The sequence below is a fragment of the Triturus cristatus genome, chromosome 2_1 (assembly GCF_964204655.1).
Source record: "Triturus cristatus chromosome 2_1, aTriCri1.1, whole genome shotgun sequence".
NCBI classification, from domain to species: domain Eukaryota; kingdom Metazoa; phylum Chordata; class Amphibia; order Caudata; family Salamandridae; genus Triturus; species Triturus cristatus.
Genome location: NC_140581.1, coordinates 79,659,292 through 79,680,011, shown reverse-complemented (window position 1 = coordinate 79,680,011; position 20,720 = coordinate 79,659,292). Strand labels below are relative to the sequence as shown.

The following is a 20,720-nucleotide window of genomic DNA, read 5'->3' as shown; positions in this document are numbered from 1 at the left end:
CTCTACCTGCGACCGCCCACAGTAGAAAATTGCACTAGGGGACACCACATCACCCTCGCCAGCTTGTAATATCTGGAGCCATACAGCAGAAAAAATATGCCACGCTGTGATTGCCAAAATTTGGCTGGAACTCTGTGGCAAAGAGTAACGTGGAGTGACCAAAATTTCCACCAATTCCGTGGATGAAATGAAATATTCCAGCCACCCCTAGTTGAAAGGAATTAATAGCCCAGAGCCACAACCTCCAAACACTGACACCCCATCGGTGCTGTCTTGTATATAAATGTTTCACAGAAGGCAACGCAATAAATCCTCATTAGTTCATATATCCCGGCATAATCCCCTTTTTCATCTCAACTATTCATGTATGTGTATTTATTTGTTTACAGCCTTGCTGAAGGGATGATCCCTGAAACACGTGTTGGCTGTCTGTATCTGTTGGAAATCTATGAAACCAATTGTATTCTTGATGAAGACTCAATAAATAAAGATAGACTATTTTTAATGAAAGGAGGAGCTCGTCTGGAGATATGAACTATTGAAGCCTTATTTCTTTACCTCCTGTGGAACATTTGGGTCTACATTTCTGATTGCCTCCCTTTCAATCATAAGAATAAGCCCTGTGTAACACCTGTTCGGATTGGCTGGGAAGCCTGTGGTACCCTCTCCCCTCCATGGATTACATACTGAAAACCAGGAAGCCAGGATGTGCAAGTACCACGGACACACATTTTGCCCTTTTTTGTTGTCTGCACATGGAGTGGACTTGGCAGTGTTTAGAAACAAATGCATCTCCAATGAGGAGTAAGAAAGGGCTGGTTTCATCCTGTTCAAGTTTCAATGAACTATTCTGCCAACACCGCCATCCATGCACCTACACCCCTTGGTTCATGGGCGTGTAGCCTTGTGATGCCTTGCAGTAGGGGGCACCATAATTATAAGATCAAAGAAGCTGAACATGGTTCCCAGAGGACTGACATACAAATCGGTCTCTCTGTGGTTATGAAGCGTTGGCTCAAGATGTTCATCCACCAGTTTCATTGATATCTCAGTGGGTTCACCTCTGTTGAGGGGCATGTTCAGAAGCGGGTCCTGAACACACTGTACCTGAGAAGCCAATCTACACCTCATTGATCGATGGACCCTGGTTTGCTGTGCAAGAGGGGCATGGATGGCGCTTTGAGATGGAATGCTCTGATTGGTCGGCACAAAAGCTAAACGAAAGTAATGCTGTAAACAAGCTATGAAATGACGACAAAATTCACTACTCAGGCGAATTCCCACTAGTTGAGAAGCATTGGCTTAAACAAATCCATCCATCGCATGTTTCTTGACGACAGTATGTGCCTGAGACTTTGTATGGGCTAGCGTGTTCAGATGTTCTGATCGGGGCAAAAGGAAGGGTTATACCGAAGTTATTACTGTGTGTAGAGTGGGAAGTAACTGGCACAGACAAGCTCCTCATTTTAACGGTTTGGGCAGCGCAGGTTATTTTCTGATGCAGAATGCACCAGCGATGAGTCTTTTGCTCACTGCCCTACACTGTTATACCACTGCTCATTAGCAGGGTGGAGCTCCTTTTAACATGGCGGGTACTGTCCCCATGTTCATGTTACAATACTTTTAACCCTTGGTGGCAACCGACTCTAGCCGTGGGGCACAGGCCCTTTTTACCTGAACTAGACTGGTGTTGATTGGCTTCCGAGTCTCTCTGATAGGTCCATGCAGTAGGTGATAACTTGGCGCCCCTGGGTCCAAGCCGAGTATATGATGCATGTACATGTACATGTGAGTGCTTGGATGCACGTGAGGTGGGATACTCCCTGCATAAAGCCCTGAAAGTTAGAGGGTGCTTCGTAGGATTATTGGTAGAGCTAGCTGTTCCTTTCCTGCATTACATTTCAGTCTACATTGCTCCTTTAAATCACGCCTTCCTCAGGAAGTTATTGTGCAGCCTGGTGCACTGTCTGCATTTCAGTACTTACTGACAGGAAGAGCTTTTTGTGCTCTGGGTGAAAGGTCAAGGTGTGAACTGAGAGGGCTGCATGGGCAAATGGAGATATATACTGGATAATAGTAGGCTCCTCTCCATACCCAGGCCCAGATTTACAGCGGGCTTGCGTTGCCCTTGCATCATGCAAGGTGACGCAAGGCAACGCAAGCCCTTTAGTAGGATTTACTCTGGATTTATTTAACTATGCAGAGCCACACAAGGTGGTACTGCATGTCCAAGTAAATCCTACTTCCTCAAGACAAAGTACAGCAGACAGCCAAGGCAAAGTAATCGTAATAATCCGGCCTCATATGAGTTGGAGGGAATCGGGCTTGTGTCCAGAAGCATCCATCAGGTGAATGGGCCTGTGATGGTTTGACTCATGCTGCTGCCCTTCCACTTGGAGGGTAGGCGCTTTCCCTTGGTGTCTGTGAAACGCAGAGAGCAGCGGCGAACAATCAGCCACTCTCTCTGTTGTTCTCCAGTCTTTAACACAATGAATGTGTATCGATTTATTTTTGGTTTCTGCATACGGATCAATACACATTCATTGTGTTTACTGTACTTTGTCCTGAGGAAGACCCTTCATGACGCATCTCAGCTGCGCAAACCATAAGGACGAAACATCGATAGTTATCCCCACTCATGCCCTACAACTCACTCAGCCTTAAGAAAAAATGAAATAGAAGGACTTGGCTAATTTGAAAAAGTGTTTGGGGGCAGATCTTTCATTTTAAGTCTCGCATTCTGTATATTATTTGTACACTGTTTGTAATATATCACATGGTCACAGATATCACTTTGTTCATGTACTTCACTTTAATTACATGCCACCTTTTTGAAAATGTAAACAATTAATAATTGACAGCCAGTAAATGAGCTAGTAAATATTACGCATTGAAATAACTCTCGTTTTTGTGTTCCATTGTGTCAAAAGTCTCAAAAGCATTTACTAGACTTCTACTTTGCAGGCTATTGCCTTGCATGTATCAAAGGAATCTGGTTTTGTTCCCCCAACAGAACCACTTGTAGTTCTTTTTGCTAATTCCCAGGTTCTGAGGGATACTGAGTTACCCCACTGACTGTAATAGTATTCAGAATATGGGCATGAAGGACCGCCCATCTTTTTAATTGGTTTCTCTTTTTGCCCTTTGGAAATGCCGCCTTTTGTTTGGTGGTTACGCTCAGTAGGCCCTCCTTTTGAACTTTTGTATCCTCACATAAGAACTGCCCCTGTTACATGTGTTCTTACTCGTGATTCTATGTAGAGTTTCAAGAGCACTCTTTTTTTCTTTGTTTTGGGCTTCCTCTGCTGTTAAGTGTTCTGTCTACTTAGCTTCAGCAGCTTAATTTGCCTTGCCTTCACTTAACATCCCTGTGCCGTTCCCCTAACCCCTCACGCCTCCCACAACATTGCTTGCCCCTCCACCACCCCTTATATATCGCTGCTTTTTCTACATTCAATTTACATTTCGATTCTCATACTTTAATCTCCCTGTGCTCTCTTTTCCCACCCCTTCACTCTTCCCACAATACTACTTGCCCACCCCACCACGTTTCCAAGATCACTGCGATCACTGCTCTTTTCCATTTAAATAAATACACTAATATAGTGCTGGCAGAGGGCAGAATAAGTGATTTGCCCAAATTCACAAGATGTTGAGCCCACACGAAGGCTTGAACACAGGCTCCAGCTCCTGAGTCGTCAGCTCTGACAGTTGCGCCACATCCTCTCACTCTGGTTGTGAGTTGAAGGGAGGTACCTCCGTGCACATGTTTCATGCTGGAGCTGAGGGCTGCTGCCCACCACACACTGGCCTTTCACAGAGTCAGGGAGGTCACAGTGCCAAATAGCTCACTCATTGGCTGACCCTGGCAGGGTGATGTCAAAGCACATGGCCTGCTGCTATTGGCTGCCAACAGGCTCCTATGGGAGGCAGTGCCGGCAGCCAGCTGACTGTAGTGCTCCAGGGTGGGGCATGCTAGGAAGGGAGCAGCTATTGCTGCTGAAGATCAAACCGTGCCCACTGCAGCTGGGGCAGGGCTATGTGGAGTAGGTGGTGCTGCTGCTCAGATGAGGAAAGGCATTGGGCGCTAATTTTGTTTGTTTAAATCTGTTTTTTATTGATTTTTCTTTGCATTCTTATGAAAGGAAACAGACGTTTGAATAGCTGTCTATACATATAATGATTAATCAACAATTTGGCATACATTTCTCTTCGCGTAGATGCTGCTGGACACACCGTTAACAACATGCAGTTCCTTCTGTGGAGCATCAAGTATGGCCCTGGTGCTCAATCAATGTTACAAATTCCATAGGATACAGCTTAAGCATATTGAAGTACCGTAATGATGTCCCAGTGTTTTTTCTCTCTGAATGGCAATACCAGCTTTGGCCCATGCTAACAGCGAGCAACACCACACGCGTGTGTTTGGTGGGACCTGCGCTTTCCATCGCTTGGTTAAAAGGCGCTTAGTGACCACCATCCCCAGGTCTAGAAACCGGGTCCTCCTAAAGTGGTGTAATAGGTATACAGTCCATTCAAAGGGTATGTCGCGGCCCGTGTATGTATGTAACAGTCTGCTTATTGTGTGCCAATATGTGTATATTCTAGGGCAGCTCCATAGCATATGTATCAACTCAGCCCCTTGCTCGTCACATCTCGGACACGTCGCATCCGTGCGGTGAATGTACCTGTTAAACATCGCAGGCGTGAGACATGCTCTATGAACAATGAATAATTGTATTTGTCGGAATCTCATATTTCTAGGTATGCACACTGGACTTTTAAGTGTCCTCTCCCACTCTTTGTCTTTCAATTGTCGCCTCAAGTCCAGTTCCCAGTTACGGCGGTGTGGATCTTAACTTAGCGCTGCATGGGTTTGGAGTGACACCGTGAACCAGCGTATAAGGTGTCTTCCACAACCCATGACGTGTAAATACTGTATGGTGAGGTGTTGACTCGGTTCTGTGGTTATGTCCCCCCATCTGGCTGTCAGTGTCGCTACTAGTGAGCGATGTGTAAGGAATTGCGCAGGTGGGAGTCCCTCACCTTCTACTAATGACTCATACGGTAAGAGTGCACCATCTCGGTACAGGTCCCCTAGAGTCTGTATTTCAGCTTCCTGCCATTCCGTGAGTGAGAGGAATGTGAGCACCCCGGTCCCGCTAGGGGATCAATCAATCAATCTATCAATCAGGGGTTAGTGAAGCGCGCTACTCACCCATGAGGGTCTCAAGGCACTGAGGGGAGGGTAGGGCAGCTCCAGGTCAATCGAAGAGCCAGGTCTCCTTCTAGTGGTATTCCTGGCGTGTAGGGGACAATAGTTCCAGTAATGTATAGGCACCTGCGATAGCATTTGTATGCCACTGCTAGTAGAAGCGGCATTGGTGGTGCAACTCTAGTGGCGGGGTGGAAGAGCCTGACTATTTGCTCTAGCAAGTACGGTGACAGCATGGTCGCCGTATCTTCGCGGCCCCTATCCGCGAGCCAGCGGGCTAACCACTGCACTTGGGCAGCCAAATAGTGTTCAAAACAAAGCACGGCAAGGCCTCCCTGGTCAGTGGGCAAATATAGTTTTGCTAGTGCCATTCTATGATGGGCGTTTTCCCAGAGAAAGTCCCTGAGTAATTTAGTGAGCGTGGTGAAGAAGGTTGCCGGAACATATAGAGGCAAATTACCGAAATAGTACAGGAGTCGGGGAAGGATCACCATCTTGGCTAACGCTACCCTGCCAGTGACCGTCAGTGGAAGTGTGGTCCAGAATCCCATCTGCGATCTGATTGCTGTTAAGGCATCCCCAGGTTTCCGTCAAACAAGTCTTTCGGCTGGCGATATATCTGGATCCACAGGTAGCGGAAGGTGCACTCTCTCCATTGTACCCCTGTACCATTCAGAGTGTATCTTGGGTCGCGGCCTCCCTCACTGAACGCATAGATGCAAGATTTGCCAGCGTTCACTCTGAGTCCCGATATGGCCGCGAAGTCCTGCAAGAGGTGTATTAGTTGATCAGGTATGTTTTCTATGTCCTTCACATAGACCAGCAGGTCATCTGCATAAAGTGACACTTGGTGTATCGAATTCCCAAAGGTATACCATCCTCAGTGTTGCACGTATCGCTGCCACTAGGGTGTCTATCGCCAGCGCAAACAGGAGGGGGGATAGGGGCACCCCTGTCTAGTACCTCTGCGCACCGGTATGGCATCCGAGATCTGCGGCCCCAGTCGCACCCGGACAGTGGGATTTTTGTATAGTAAATCGACCATCTGAAGGAACCCCAGGCCCAGTTCATACCGCAACAGTACTGCTGACAGATATCCCCATTCTAAGCAATCAAATGCATTTTCCAGGTCTAGCATGAGACATCTTGCTCTAGGCCATTCCTGTATGGCATCTTTCGCCACCCTGAAAAACCACCGCAGATTCAGCGATGTGCTCTGTGCAGGTACAAATCCATTTTGGTCGGTGTAGACCAGTTCAGGAACTACTGGCGCCAGTCTGTTCGCCAACACCGTAGCGAGTATTTTATAGTCAGTATTGAGTAGAGCTAAGAATCTTTACAAACCCAGGGCTGTGGGGTCCCTATCTGGCTTTAGCTGGGACACCAGGTATGCTTCTTGCATCGAGGGGGGGCAATTTATTCTCCTCCAGCACCGTAGTATATAGTGTGTGGAGGTGTTGCACAAGAGTTGCGGTAGGCTTTGTAATATTCGGCTGGCAGGCCATCCGGCCCAGGCATTTTCCCAGATGCCAGGGACCCAATTCCATCCCCAATCTCTTCCAAGGTGAGTGGGCTGTTAAGTGTCTCCTGATGGGCCTCTGAGGCTGTGGGCAGTTGGACGGAGCCTAAGAATCTCTCTAGCTTATGCCTTGGGCAGCGCCCCCTAGATTGGTACAACTGGGCATAATGGTCCGTCATAGCCCTGTGTATCTCGCGTTGCGTGTACACTAGAGTCCCCTCCGATGTGCATATGGCCCCAATCGGGGCGAGGTTCTCTATCTTGCCTCAGTAGCCAGGCAAGCAGTTGGACTGCTCTATCAGCCGAGTTGTGTGCGCGAGCTGTATGAGCTGCGTAGTTTTGGCATCGCAGTTTCTCCAAGAGCTCCGCATGTTGGGTGTGGAGCCTCTCCAGTCGGCCCAAGTCTGTGCCTTTCCCTTCTCCGTCATGTTCGTACTTCAGTAGCTGGGACTCTAACTCCGTAAGCAAAATTGACAGCTGCCTACGTATGTTCCACGTGGCCCCCAAACAGTGCCCCCTGATCGCTATTTTGAAGGCGTCCCATTCTACTAGTGCATTGCTTGCTGTACCCTCATTGAGGTCGAAATATGTGAGGATGGCTGTCCCCAGTGATGAATGAAACTCTGGGTCTTCTAGCGCAGTAGTTTGGAGACGCCATATGGGTAGGGGGGATGATCTGCGTCCCAGCTGAGTTGGATCAACAGGGGATTATGATCGGAGTGCGTCCACCCTAGGTATTCTGATTTCATGATTTCATGACCAGCGGGAGCAGGGATTGGGAACCCACTACCCTATCCAGATGTACATGTAGGTTATGTACCGTGGAATAATAGAGTAGATACGCTCAGTAGGATTAAGGACACGCCACACATCCAAAAACGCCCAGTGTGAGAGCCAGTCCGTGAGTGCCTGAGCATTAGACAGAGCAGTGGTTTTGTGAAGAGGGGGGAACGATTTATTTGTGTTAATGTTAAGTACCGAATTGAAGTCCCCTCCCAGCAGTCAGGGAAGCCCAGCGTAAGGGATCAGAGCTTGTGATAGCCGCACTAGAAATGATGGTTGGTCTACATTTGGAGCATATATCGATCCCAGGAGTATTGTTTGACCATTGAGTCGCCCATGCACTAGGGTGTATCTGCCCTCGTGACCTGTTACCACGTCCTCACAAATAAATGGGATTCCCGCCCTTACCCAAATTAACATGCCTCTCGCATGCGCTGAGTACACAGTACCGTAAACCTGCCGTCTCCAGCGCCTGCATAGCCTGTCTAGCTCTGCCTGTGTCATGTGTGTGTCTTGCAATAGGGCAATGCATACCGAGTGTCTCTGGAGGTAGACGGATATGGAGTAGCGCCACGCGGGTGTGTGCATGCCACGTATATTCCATGTTAGTACATTAGCTCGTACCATTACTAGTGCGTTTAGTCGGGGGTATATTTCGTGCTGGTGGGCGTGTGTCATGGGCAAGCAGTGGTGTACAGGTCTGTTGTAACGAAAACACTAATTTAACTTCGAACGTCATAACAGCTGGGGTGAACTCTGTGGAGATGTCTGTCCAAATGTCGTTAACAAATTATGATAACAAACTATCCCAGTATATTGCCAGGTGGGGTCGTGTGCACAATCAGCACTCTACTGTGACTTTCCCCTCCCCTTCATATTCAGGAGATGTGCCATCCGGTTAATCATCTATGTCAGTGTGCAGGACCACTGTGAGTCATGGTTGAGTGTTGCCGCGTATGCCCCTAGTCTTTGCAGTGTTATGCGTGGTGTAGTCGGTCCTAACCTCAGTGGGCACCCATCTATTGTGTGAAGCACCCTGTGTCGCTGCTGACCCAGCAGTGTCACCCCCTCTCTCTGGCATGCACTGAGATACATAAACAAACATCATAAACTAGGCTCTTCGTGCGTGAGCTGCCTGTGATAGAGTAACGCAACATTGTCCTATCATATGATGCCATCAGCAGTCTGTGGGGTTACCACTGGTAGGCACATGTCTTCTGGTCCTTCTGTGGACGGAGACGAAGAGCCACTAGCTGCTGCCGAGTCATTGAAGCAGGCTTCCGAATGCTCTCTATTTTGTGTGGTTCGAAGAGTCGCAACCGCCTTCAGAACGTCCTGTCGCTCCATTCTGATCATCTCCAGACTCGGCGCTGCTGTCCCCAGTTTTGCATTTCTTAGCGCCCCGCGTCTCCCCCGTCGTCGAGCTCTTCTGCCTGCTGGGTTGTCAACATCTGGGCCCGGGGGGCGCGTTCCCGTCCATAGTCCTGACTCCTCCAGCCAGTCCCACGCCTCTGCAGGGTAGTCGAAGAAGCGGGTCCCTCCTTTCATTACCACCCTCAGTCTGGCAGGGAATAGTAGGGAGTAGGGCAATTCCAAGTCTCTAAGTTGGCGCTTCACTACCGTGTAGGTACTTCTGCAGGGCTGCACGAGTGCAGTGTAGTCTGGGAGTAGCATGACCTGACTGCCGCTCACTTTGAGGCTTTCTAGCATCCCTGTCCCTATAGTTTAGGAGTTTAAAGAGGAACGGGCGTGGTCTGGCACCCGGCTGGGGCTTCTGTGCCGGCACTCGGTGTGCCCTCTCCACCACAAACGGTGGCGACTATGTTCCCTGGGGTAATATGTCTCGTAACCTGCGCTCAGCAGATTGTTCCGGATTCCTTCCTTCTTCTCCCTCCGGGAGACCCACCACATGAATGTTGTTGCGGCGGGAACGCCCTTCCGCATCTTCCACCTTGTCCTCGATTGTATGTACACGATCCAGTATATCCTGTAAGGCTGCGGTGTGGTTTTGGGTGATAGGCTGTAGCTACGCTAGTGACTGGCTGTGTGCGTTAACTGTCTCTGCTAACTTGCGGTGGTCGTCATGTAGGAGTGTAAAGTCCATGGTCACCTTGTCGATTCGGGACTCCAGAGGTTATGGTTTGGTCCAGTGCACTGCCTATCTTTTCTACCGCCTTTAATACAGAGTCAAGTTTTGCTGCCAGTGCTGTGTTCGATGTAGCCGTGGTCATTTCTCCCCCTGCGTGTGGCGACTCCAGGCTGCCGGTACGTGCCATGCCCCGATTTGTGTTAGTACGTAAGCGGCCCATCACTATTTGCTGTGCTGTGGGCATTCACGTCTGGCTGCGGGTAACTGCACTCTTTGACGTATGACGTTACAACTCTGTGGTATGGTCCCTGCAGTGAGTCTAGGTGCCGGGGGCGCAGTCCGCGGCTTTAGAAGTGGCACACTGAGTGACCGAAGCCCCTGCTCCTTGTTATGTGGCAACTGGCCAGTAGTCACCCCTCCCCTTGCTGTGTGGCTGGAGCATGTCCAGGCACGGGCGCTGTCCGGGGGTATCCGGTCCTTAGCTGTTGTCTATAGGGTACAGCCGCACACGACACTCCGGTGTGCTACTTCTAGGTTGACGTGCTTCTCGCCGCTGAGTCACCATTGCCTCCCCGCAGTGCCGCAGGCCTTCAATCATGGGCGACCATCGGTTTCCTTCCTGCGGGTCTCCCGTTGCTTTGCCTGGTTCAGATCTGGATTAGGAAGCGGGTTGTGGTGTGGTAGGATGGTTACTATTTCTGCCGACCATTGTTCCACTAACAGCAGGGTTTTGGGGCGCATTGTCTAGCGTTGTCACCTGCCTGCTCTGGGTCCTCGCATTGGTATATTCTTGCCTGCGATAGGGCCACCGTGTGTGGATCTGATTGCATGTGTCCTACCTTGTTCGTATGCCTTTTATTCTTGTCTCGCCATGCAGTGTAGTTCTGGCCTGGCGGGTTAGATGGGGGGGGGAATTTCTGCTCTGGCCTTCGGCTATGGCCGTGGCCTTTTCTGGCATGGAGCTGGCTTTATAGTGGACTGGGTTGTACCACGTTGTTTGCGGCTCGTGGTCCTCCAATGGCCGGCACTAGGTCTCTGGCACTGGCCCTCCTGATGTTACGGAGACCCCCACTCGCCATGGGACGAAAGGAATTGTATAATTACTGGTATCAAGTGATGAAAGTGGACAACTCAAGAGCAAATGGTTTAGAGTTAGGGTGTTTTTCCCACGACGCAGTGCGACAGACGGGTGCACTATTTATGTGCCCTGAAGTATAATTTTAGGAAGTTAGCACTTTCTTAGTTTAGAGATGTTGGTCATCTTTAATCAGTCATTTTGTTGGCCTTTCTCCTTGGTATGGTTTTTGGAGCATTAGTCTTTTTTTATTTGAAGGATTAAGCCACCACATTGGTGCCATTGTCAGTAAGGTCAGCGCTATAGTGGTCGGCTGATATGTTGCCTCCCTCTATTTCTCCTTTTTAAAAGACTCACATTCCATGGATGCACAGCGGAGAAACTGATTAATTGGTATGAGTCCCTTTTCTTAAAAAAACGTTGGTTTGACAGAAGATTTTTTGAGATTGTGGAGGAAATGCGCACCAGAGGCAAGCCCTTCTGGGCCCGTCTGCATCCGGAGCGTGTCCACCACAAGCCATGCTACAGGGTTTGTAAGGATAGCGTCTCAGGTGAGTACATATTCCAAGGAGAAGTTATTGCTATTAAATGAAGGAGCCGGTCACCTTCATGACCTTTTTCATCTAGAACATTCTAGGGATAATTTGTTCATCTGTTTTCGCTGTGGGTTCTCCCTTAAAGGACCCATTGAGGGTATACCTTACTTTTCCGATAAGCTTAAATTCAACCCTTCTTTTGAATGGTTCATTTTTAAGGCTTGTCTCATTAATTGCAGGTCACTTCCGAAGCCTCCCTTGATGTGTTTAATCTTCTTTTAGAAGATAATTGGGACTTTATGTTCCTCACTGAAGCATTGCCTTTGCTCTTCCCACTGACTTCCTCTTTGTAAATCGCGAGGGGAACACAGTGGGTGGCACTGCTATAACTTTTTAGGGACTCATTTGTGTGTTCCTCCACCACATTTATGCAGGCGAGGAACATTGAGGGTCTTATTTTTACTTTTAAGTTGACTCCATTCTCCTTTTCAGGTGCTTTGATATACAGACCGCCAAACTGGCTAGATAATAATCTTTCTCATCTTCTTGATACAATCACCCAACTCTCCCTTCAATATTCGAATTTCAAAGTTTTATGAGATTTTAATCTACACATGGATGATCATAAATACCTTCCTGCCGTTCATTTCATCCTCGTCTTAGCAAGCATGAATCTTCCCCAGTTGGTTACCGCCTCAATGTATAAGGCAGGTCATATCCTAGATTTGTTTTTTCTAATCTTCCGGTTCTTAATGTATTTTCCACTGACATTCAAACTTGGTTGGATCATTTCTAGAGCCCTTCTTCTTTAGTTGTAGGACATGGCAGAAGAAATTAGGTAACCTCCGATTCTCTCCAGAGCATGGCACAACATTTCTGAAAGGCTCTTTTCCTGAAACTTGCAATCCTCTACCCCTCTTCTGACTGGTACATCAGATACTGATGTGTAAATTTTTAAGAAATGGCTCCCTAATGCCCTTGATCCTATGGCTCCGCTAAAGATGCATGTTGTCAAACGAGAGCAACTTATGGCCTCTTGGATCTCATCCTCCTTCATGGAAGAAAAGAGCAAATGTAAAATCATGGAGCATCTATGGAGACAATCTTAAAGTCCTGAGTCAAAAGCTATACATAAATCTGCATTAAAAATATTTTGCAAATCAATTGACAAATCACAGAAAGAATATTTTTCGTCCCTAATTTTCACATCTTTTAATATTCCTGGTAAATTGTCAACAATATTACATTCTGTTCTATCCCCGGTGGTTACAAAAAGCAGATTTACCCCCTCTCTAGAATCTGCAATGACTTATCAAAATGTTTTCATGAGAATATTGAGAACATGTATGTGAGATTCTCTACAGCAACCCCTTCTAATGTTCATGTGGAGCTAGGCCCATATCTTGGTCCTCAATTACTAAAATGTTATTCTATCCTGGAGGATGACTCTCTTAAGGAATTAGAGAAGGCACATCTGGTTTGCCAGGGACTCCACGCCCATTCCACATTTCAAGGTTTGTTTGTTCTAGTATCAATCCTGTGTTAAATAAAATCCTGAATCATTCACTTGAATCAGTTTTGTTCCCCTCAAGCTGGAAGTAGGCATTACTCCTTCCACTATTTAAGGAACCTAAAGCAGACTTGACAATACTAAACAGTTACAGACCAATTTCTCTTTTACCTGCTGCTTCCCAACCTTTGGAGGAATTAGTCAGCAGGCAGCTAACCTCTTTTCAGGAATTCGATTACTTGCTACACAATTCCCAGTCTGACTTCTCTTCGGGGTTTAGTAGTAAATCAGCTTTGCTGGAAGTCACCGAATTTATCGAAGAAAATGTGGACAAGGGGCGGTCTGCCATGATAGTCCTGCTTGAGCTATCCACCGTGATACGGTCTTGCATGCTATCCTTTTGGATAGAATCAGATGGGTGGGCATTCAGGGCCAAGCATTTGCATGGCCAAAATCTTTTCTTGAGGGAAGATCACAGAAGGTTCATCTCCCCCGTTTATAGTCACCCCACATCTACTAGAGAATGAAATCCCTCAGGTCTCAGCCCTGAGCCACACCCTTTTCAACTTCTATCTAGTACCGCTGGCCAAGCTGATTGAATCTTGTGGTGTTCAGGTAGGTAATCTTCTATTCTCATCACAAATCCAACATGTGCCTGTTGTTTGTTTTGAGCATCTCAAATCTCTGAAGAAAATGCATTTGGTTCTGGGGAACACTTGGAAAATGACTGTACATACATTGGTAACATCTAGACTGGACTATGTGAATAGTCTTTACTTGGGCCTTCCCGCTTCCCTAACCCATAGACTTTAGATTGTAAAATACTCTTTGCAGCAAGACTGGTTCAGAGGATTTCTCATCTGCAATCAATCTTCTCTCATCTGAAACAGCTGCACTGGCTGTTAATTACCAATTGGATCAAATTCAATGCTCTTGCATTAGTTTTTAGAGCCTTTTCTCATGGAATAGACATATTTAAGAACAAAACACCAGCCTTACCACCAATTCAGATCTCTAAGATCGAACAACCTTAGACTTCTGTAGGTTCCAAAAATGTCTAAGGCCAGAAAAGGCGGCAGATTCTTTGCATTTTTGACGGCCAAACTTTGAAATGCTTTGCCCATCAGCCTTCATTTGGCTCCCTCTGAGCCTATCTTCAAAAAGCAATTAAAACCTTTCCTTGTGATGAGGCCAAAATCATCCTGTTCTTTTACTCGCAGGTCAGTTTCTTTGCTGTTAGCGCCGGGACACCTCTTAGTAAGCAGCGGTGGGCTGTATAAATGCAATTTGAGTGATTAATTGTCCAAACTATTTAGTGCCTACTGCCGGGGTCCTGGTTCACATGACTGAGACAAAAGAAGACTGGTGTTGGCAGGGTGGATGTTCCTACCAGGATTCCTGTGGGTGGAGCTCTTCCTTGCCTTACTTACACTTCAAAGGGCTGTCTCCCTCACACACACAAAGGAACCTGACACTAGTCTTTTGCTACCCAAAACGTCTAGGAGTCTTGGCAGGTGAAAAGATTAACTTTCTGGAATCAAATCTAGGGGTAGCCTAGAAGATTCTCCAACTTCAAAGGCTGGTGCCACCCATAAATATTGGACTCTTAGAACACCTCTTCAGTACACTCCTAGACCTAGGAGGACTTTAGAAGGACTGCCTTGGACCCTCAGAGAACCGCCCTACTGATTGAGGCCTGTCTTGTACCTCAGAGGACTGCCCTGCTGCTTTAGGCTTTGATTTACCCCCAGAGGACTTTCCTGCGCCTTGAGGCCTGCTTTGTGACTTGAACCCAGGACTACAGAGTGACTCCAAGGACTAGTTTGCTGTCCTCCTGTGTGAGCTAGAGGGACAAAATAAACTCAAGGCACCTTGAACCCTGCACTTGGCCTCTGCTGCAGTGAGTCCTAACCCACCAAATGGTGGCCCCCTAGTCCTGTACTCTTGGCTCGATATGAAAGGTGCTGCTCCTACCTAACCCTAAAAGTTTGGACTTAGAAAAATTTCCACCAAAAAGTGACCTGACAACCAATAGAAGAGCAGGATCTACCTGTTCGCCAGATCACCAAGGTGCATTGCCTGTTGGTCTGACTCAGCAGTAGCTCCCGCAAAGCAAAGGTATTCGTCCTTGTGGAGCCCCTCATTGACTACAGCCTGCAGCTTTGTTCTGCTGGATATTTTTGACTTCCAAAAGAGTGACAAAGTCCGATGGTAGAAACCTTTACCGCAACTCCTTACAGCGGCTCCCCGGCGACAACGCTTCCTCCTCAGACACCACTGATTGCCCTGTCCCATTAAAGTTTACCTTCTCAGGAAAGTTTCTTAAAAATTTCTTCTGAGTCCGAAGGTAAATCAGACTGGGTACAATGCACTTGGTATATTCGACCCTCGCTCCATCACAGTTGGCCGTAATGTTTGACTTTGTCCCGGTCTCCCACTACTAAATACCCACAATTGACGTTTTGATCTTTTAGGAGCTATTTTGCACTCAAAGCTTCACAAAATTCATAACTCCAGTTCTACGAATTGGATGTAGTTCCTTTTTGATGTCTTATATTTTATTAAAATGTATACTATTTCTTTAAATTGGTTTCGTATTTTTTTGTGTGTTTGTTTTTACATTATCACTGTTTGTGTGCTACATAAATACTTTATACGTTGCCTCTAAATTAAGCCCAACTGCTTTTTTACAAGCTACCAGAGGATTAAACACAGGTTAATTTAGTGAGTTTTGTGGTTTACCCTGACAAGGCTTGTTTATGTTAGAGTAGCATTTCACCCCCCTCAACCAATAACCTAATGTCTTACAGGTTTCAGTAGGCAGTGGCATCTGTCCAATAGAGATTCAAGCCACCTTGTTTCAACCAGCGGCAGCTAGCACAGGCTCCCGCAAATGGCCAATGCTGTTGTAGGCTCCAAGCAGCGTCCAATATACAGTTAGTTACAGCACAGTCACAATCACTGGACATGTCTCAATGACCCTTAAAAAGAGCTGGTGATCACTCCAGCCTCCAACATTGGGATCAGCGGGACTCCAGCGTATGCTGCACTCTGATTGTAGCCTCTTTGTCCAGCTGCATTGCTCCAATAAATGGAAACCGATCCCTGTAGGCCTTGCCACTCCCCCCAACCTACATCACATAGGTGCAATGCAGCTCAATCACCATTGAGCCCAATCACTTCGGGCACACAACCCAGTCATAACACGGCCCCTTATGGGCCATAGTCCCTTCAAGAGAATTTTCATATATTATATTAGGTGCTTTGGATCCTAAAGTCGAAAATGTAAATAATCGATATTTGCTAGATCTCATGCTCACCTTAGCCTGTAAAACTGTATTGAGTAAGTGGAAAAACACCAATGATGTGTCTTTTAGAATGTGGCAACAGTGGCTATCTTTCCTCAGAGGAGCGGATAATGTCGCACTCCATACCTCTCCATGGCGTAAAGCCCGCAGAAAACTCTGGAAGTCCCTTGATGCCTCATCATTCTATAGTATCTTCTGGGGAGAATATTGCTCCAGTGTGGGTCATTCGTTTTACCTTGTTCCAGGTGATTAGAAACACTACTACATTATTTGGTGGGGTTTATTCCTATTTTCATTAGTAATAATTATTTCTTCTGTGCCTGCTAGAAGACATTATTGCCTCACACCTGTAGTTACTTGTGCTGTGCCTAAGTATTGCTCAAGTGCAAGGTGGGGATATATATTGCTATAGTTTTTGGAGAGTGTCAGGCCAGTTCTCCAGGCCTATTTGACTCAATAAGGTGACCATTCTCAGGGAAAGGATGAAAGAGTTTGACCCCTCGAGAAATCTTCGATTATCCACCTGTCGGCTGGTCAAGGTACATCGAGCGAGAAAGGGAGACAGGTCTTTCCCCCATCTCGGGTCGCTAGTCTAGAATCAAGTTCCTCTGGCATGATGCACAACATCGGAGACATCGCTGTTTAAAAAAAAAGAAAAGCCTGTCAGTTTCAACAAGTCTGAGAATACTGTCTGCTTTCAGGTAGCCTTGAAGCCAGCCCCAGGACCCCCCTGGGGGACCTGTCCGCTTTACACATCTCACTTCAGCATCAAGAGCAGTTGGCGATCCTTTTGACATGTGTTGTGACCGAGGTGACTAACGGTAAAGAAATAAAAGAAATATGGTTTGGTCGAGTGGGAGTGAGTCGGGGGTGAGGCAGAATGACCAACCCAGGGTGCACATCTAAAACTCACAATTAATGCATTATCCAAGTAGTGCTAGTATTTTGCATGATATTAACACATCTTTGCTTGGCAGAGGTCTTTAGGTAACGGTTCAATGCCTGGTTCAGTTTCCTGCCATATCTGGTTCTGCAGCTTAACTTGACCGCACTGCTCAGCAGAGGGCACATTTTCTTTGGTCTTTGATCATGGAGTGATATGGGAACCATCAACCATGCAAAGTGGGCAACTAGCAGTGGCGGGGTACACAGTCCCACCTGTCAGGCCCCCTGGACATTGTTCTTCTGCAGCGGCATCAGGCTGCATCGTTTTTTGGACTCGCACAGGAGTCATGGAATGAGCCGTGCAATGCAGGAAGTATCACAGGAGGCTCTCAAGAGCTGGGTCTCAGCAGAAGAAAGGCAGCAATGCAGGAAGTATCACAGGAGGCTCTCAAGAGCTGGGTCTCAGCAGAAGAAAGGCAGCAATGCAGGAAGTATCACACAGGCTCTCAAGCGCTGGGTCTCAGCAGAAGAAAGGCAGCAATGCAGGAACTATCACACATGCTCTCAAGCGCTGGGTCTCAGCAGAAGAAAGGCAGCAATGCAGGAAGTATCAAACAGGCTCTCAAGCGCTGGGTCTCAGCAGAAGAAAGGCTGCAATGCAGGAAGTATCAAACAGGCTCTCAAGCGCTGGGTCTCAGCAGAAGAAAGGCTGCAATGCAGGAAGTATCACACAGGCTCTCAAGAGCTGGGTCTCAGCAGAAGAAAGGCAGCAATGCAGGAAGTATCACACATGCTCTCAAGCGCTGGGTCTCAGCAGAAGAAAGGCAGCAATGCAGGAAGTATCACACAGACTCTCAAGCGCTGGGTCTCAGCAGAAGAAAGGCAGCAATGCAGGAAGTATCACACAGGCTCTCAAGAGCTGGGTCTCAACAGAAGAAAGGCAGCACTGCAGGAACTATCACACAGGCTCTCAAGAGCTGGGTCTCAGCAGAAGAAAGGCAGCAATGCAGGAACTATCACACAGGCTCTCAAGAGCTGGGTCTCAGCAGAAGAAAGGCAGCAATGCAGGAAGTATCACACAGGCTCTCAAGCGCTGGGTCTCAGCAGAAGAAAGGCAGCAATGCAGGAAGTTTCACACAGGCTCTCAAGCGCTGGGTCTCAGCAGAAGAAAGGCAGCACTGCAGGAACTATCACACCGGCTCTCAAGCGCTGGGTCTCAGCAGAAGAAAGGCAGCAATGCAGGAAGTATCAAACAGGCTCTCAAGCGCTGGGTCTCAGCAGAAGAAAGGCTGCAATGCAGGAAGTATCACACAGGCTCTCAAGCGCTGGGTCTCAGCAGAAGAAAGGCAGCAATGCAGGAAGTATCACACAGGCTCTCAAGCGCTGGGTCTCAGCAGAAGAAAGGCAGCAATGCAGGAAGTATCAAACAGGCTCTCAAGCGCTGGGTCTCAGCAGAAGAAAGGCTGCAATGCAGGAAGTATCACACAGGCTCTCAAGCGCTGGGTCTCAGCAGAAGAAAGGCAGCAATGCAGGAAGTATCACACAGGCTCTCAAGAGCTGGGTCTCAGCAGAAGAAAGGCAGCAATGCAGGAACTATCACACAGGCTCTCAAGAGCTGGGTCTCAGCAGAAGAAAGGCAGCAATGCAGGAAGTATCACACAGGCTCTCAAGCGCTGGGTCTCAGCAGAAGAAAGGCTGCAATGCAGGAAGTATCACACAGGCTCTCAAGCGCTGGGTCTCAGCAGAAGAAAGGCAGCAATGCAGGAAGTATCACACATGCTCTCAAGCGCTGGGTCTCAGCAGAAGAAAGGCAGCAATGCAGGAAGTATCAAACAGGCTCTCAAGCGCTGGGTCTCAGCAGAAGAAAGGCTGCAATGCAGGAAGTATCACACAGGCTCTCAAGTGCTGGGTCTCAGCAGAAGAAAGGCAGCAATGCAGGAAGTATCACACAGGCTCTCAAGCGCTGGGTCTCAGCAGAAGAAAGGCAGCAATGCAGGAAGTATCAAACAGGCTCTCAAGCGCTGGGTCTCAGCAGAAGAAAGGCTGCAATGCAGGAAGTATCACACAGGCTCTCAAGTGCTGGGTCTCAGCAGAAGAAAGGCAGCAATGCAGGAAGTATCACACAGGCTCTCAAGCGCTGGGTCTCAGCAGAAGAAAGGCTGCAATGCAGGAAGCATCACACAGGCTCTCAAGCGCTGGGTCTCAGCAGAAGAAAGGCAGCAATGCAGGAAGTATCACACAGGCTCTCAAGCGCTGGGTCTCAGCAGAAGAAAGGCAGCAATGCAGGAAGTTTCACACAGGCTCTCAAGCGCTGGGTCTCAGCAGAAGAAAGGCAGCACTGCAGGAACTATCACACCGGCTCTCAAGCGCTGGGTCTCAGCAGAAGAAAGGCAGCAATGCAGGAAGTATCAAACAGGCTCTCAAGCGCTGGGTCTCAGCAGAAGAAAGGCTGCAATGCAGGAAGTATCACACAGGCTCTCAAGCGCTGGGTCTCAGCAGAAGAAAGGCAGCAATGCAGGAAGTATCACACAGGCTCTCAAGCGCTGGGTCTCAGCAGAAGAAAGGCAGCAATGCAGGAAGTATCAAACAGGCTCTCAAGCGCTGGGTCTCAGCAGAAGAAAGGCTGCAATGCAGGAAGTATCACACAGGCTCTCAAGCGCTGGGTCTCAGCAGAAGAAAGGCAGCAATGCAGGAAGTATCACACAGGCTCTCAAGAGCTGGGTCTCAGCAGAAGAAAGGCAGCAATGCAGGAACTATCACACAGGCTCTCAAGAGCTGGGTCTCAGCAGAAGAAAGGCAGCAATGCAGGAAGTATCACACAGGCTCTCAAGCGCTGGGTCTCAGCAGAAGAAAGGCTGCAATGCAGGAAGTATCACACAGGCTCTCAAGCGCTGGGTCTCAGCAGAAGAAAGGCAGCAATGCAGGAAGTATCACACATGCTCTCAAGCGCTGGGTCTCAGCAGAAGAAAGGCAGCAATGCAGGAAGTATCAAACAGGCTCTCAAGCGCTGGGTCTCAGCAGAAGAAAGGCTGCAATGCAGGAAGTATCACACAGGCTCTCAAGTGCTGGGTCTCAGCAGAAGAAAGGCAGCAATGCAGGAAGTATCACACAGGCTCTCAAGCGCTGGGTCTCAGCAGAAGAAAGGCAGCAATGCAGGAAGTATCAAACAGGCTCTCAAGCGCTGGGTCTCAGCAGAAGAAAGGCTGCAATGCAGGAAGTATCACACAGGCTCTCAAGTGCTGGGTCTCAGCAGAAGAAAGGCAGCAATGCAGGAAGTATCACACAGGCTCTCAAGCGCTGGGTCTCAGCAGAAGAAAGGCTGCAATGCAGGAAGCATCACACAGGCTCTCAAGCGCTGGGTCTCAGCAGAAGAAAGGCAGCAATGCAGGAAGTATCACACAGGCTCTCAAGCGCTGGGTCTCAGCAGAAGAAAGGCAGCAATGCAGGAAGTATCACACAGGCTCTCAAGAGCTGGGTCTCAACAGAAGAAAGGCAGCACTGCAGGAAGTATCACACAGGCTCTCAAGAGCTGGGTCTCAGCAGAAGAAAGGCAGCAATGCAGGAAGTATCACACAGGCTCTCAAGACCTGGGTCTCAGCAGAAGAAAGGCAGCAATGCAGGAAGTATCACACAGGCTCTCAAGAGCTGGGTCTCAGCTGAAGAAAGGCCGCACTGCAGGAAGTATCACACAGGCTCTCAAGCGCTGGGTCTCAGCAGAAGAAAGGCAGCACTGCAGGACTATCACACAGGCTCTCAAGAGCTGGGTCTCAGCAGAAGAAAGGCAGCAATGCAGGAAGTAT

At 48.1% G+C, this 20,720-nt stretch overlaps 1 protein-coding gene across 1 annotated transcript in view; it reads right to left on the bottom strand.

The window, feature by feature from the left end:
- Positions 1–20,720, bottom strand: part of LOC146863780 (polymeric immunoglobulin receptor-like) — a 291,482-nt gene that overhangs the window by 5,460 nt on the left and 265,302 nt on the right. The window lies entirely within an intron of this gene.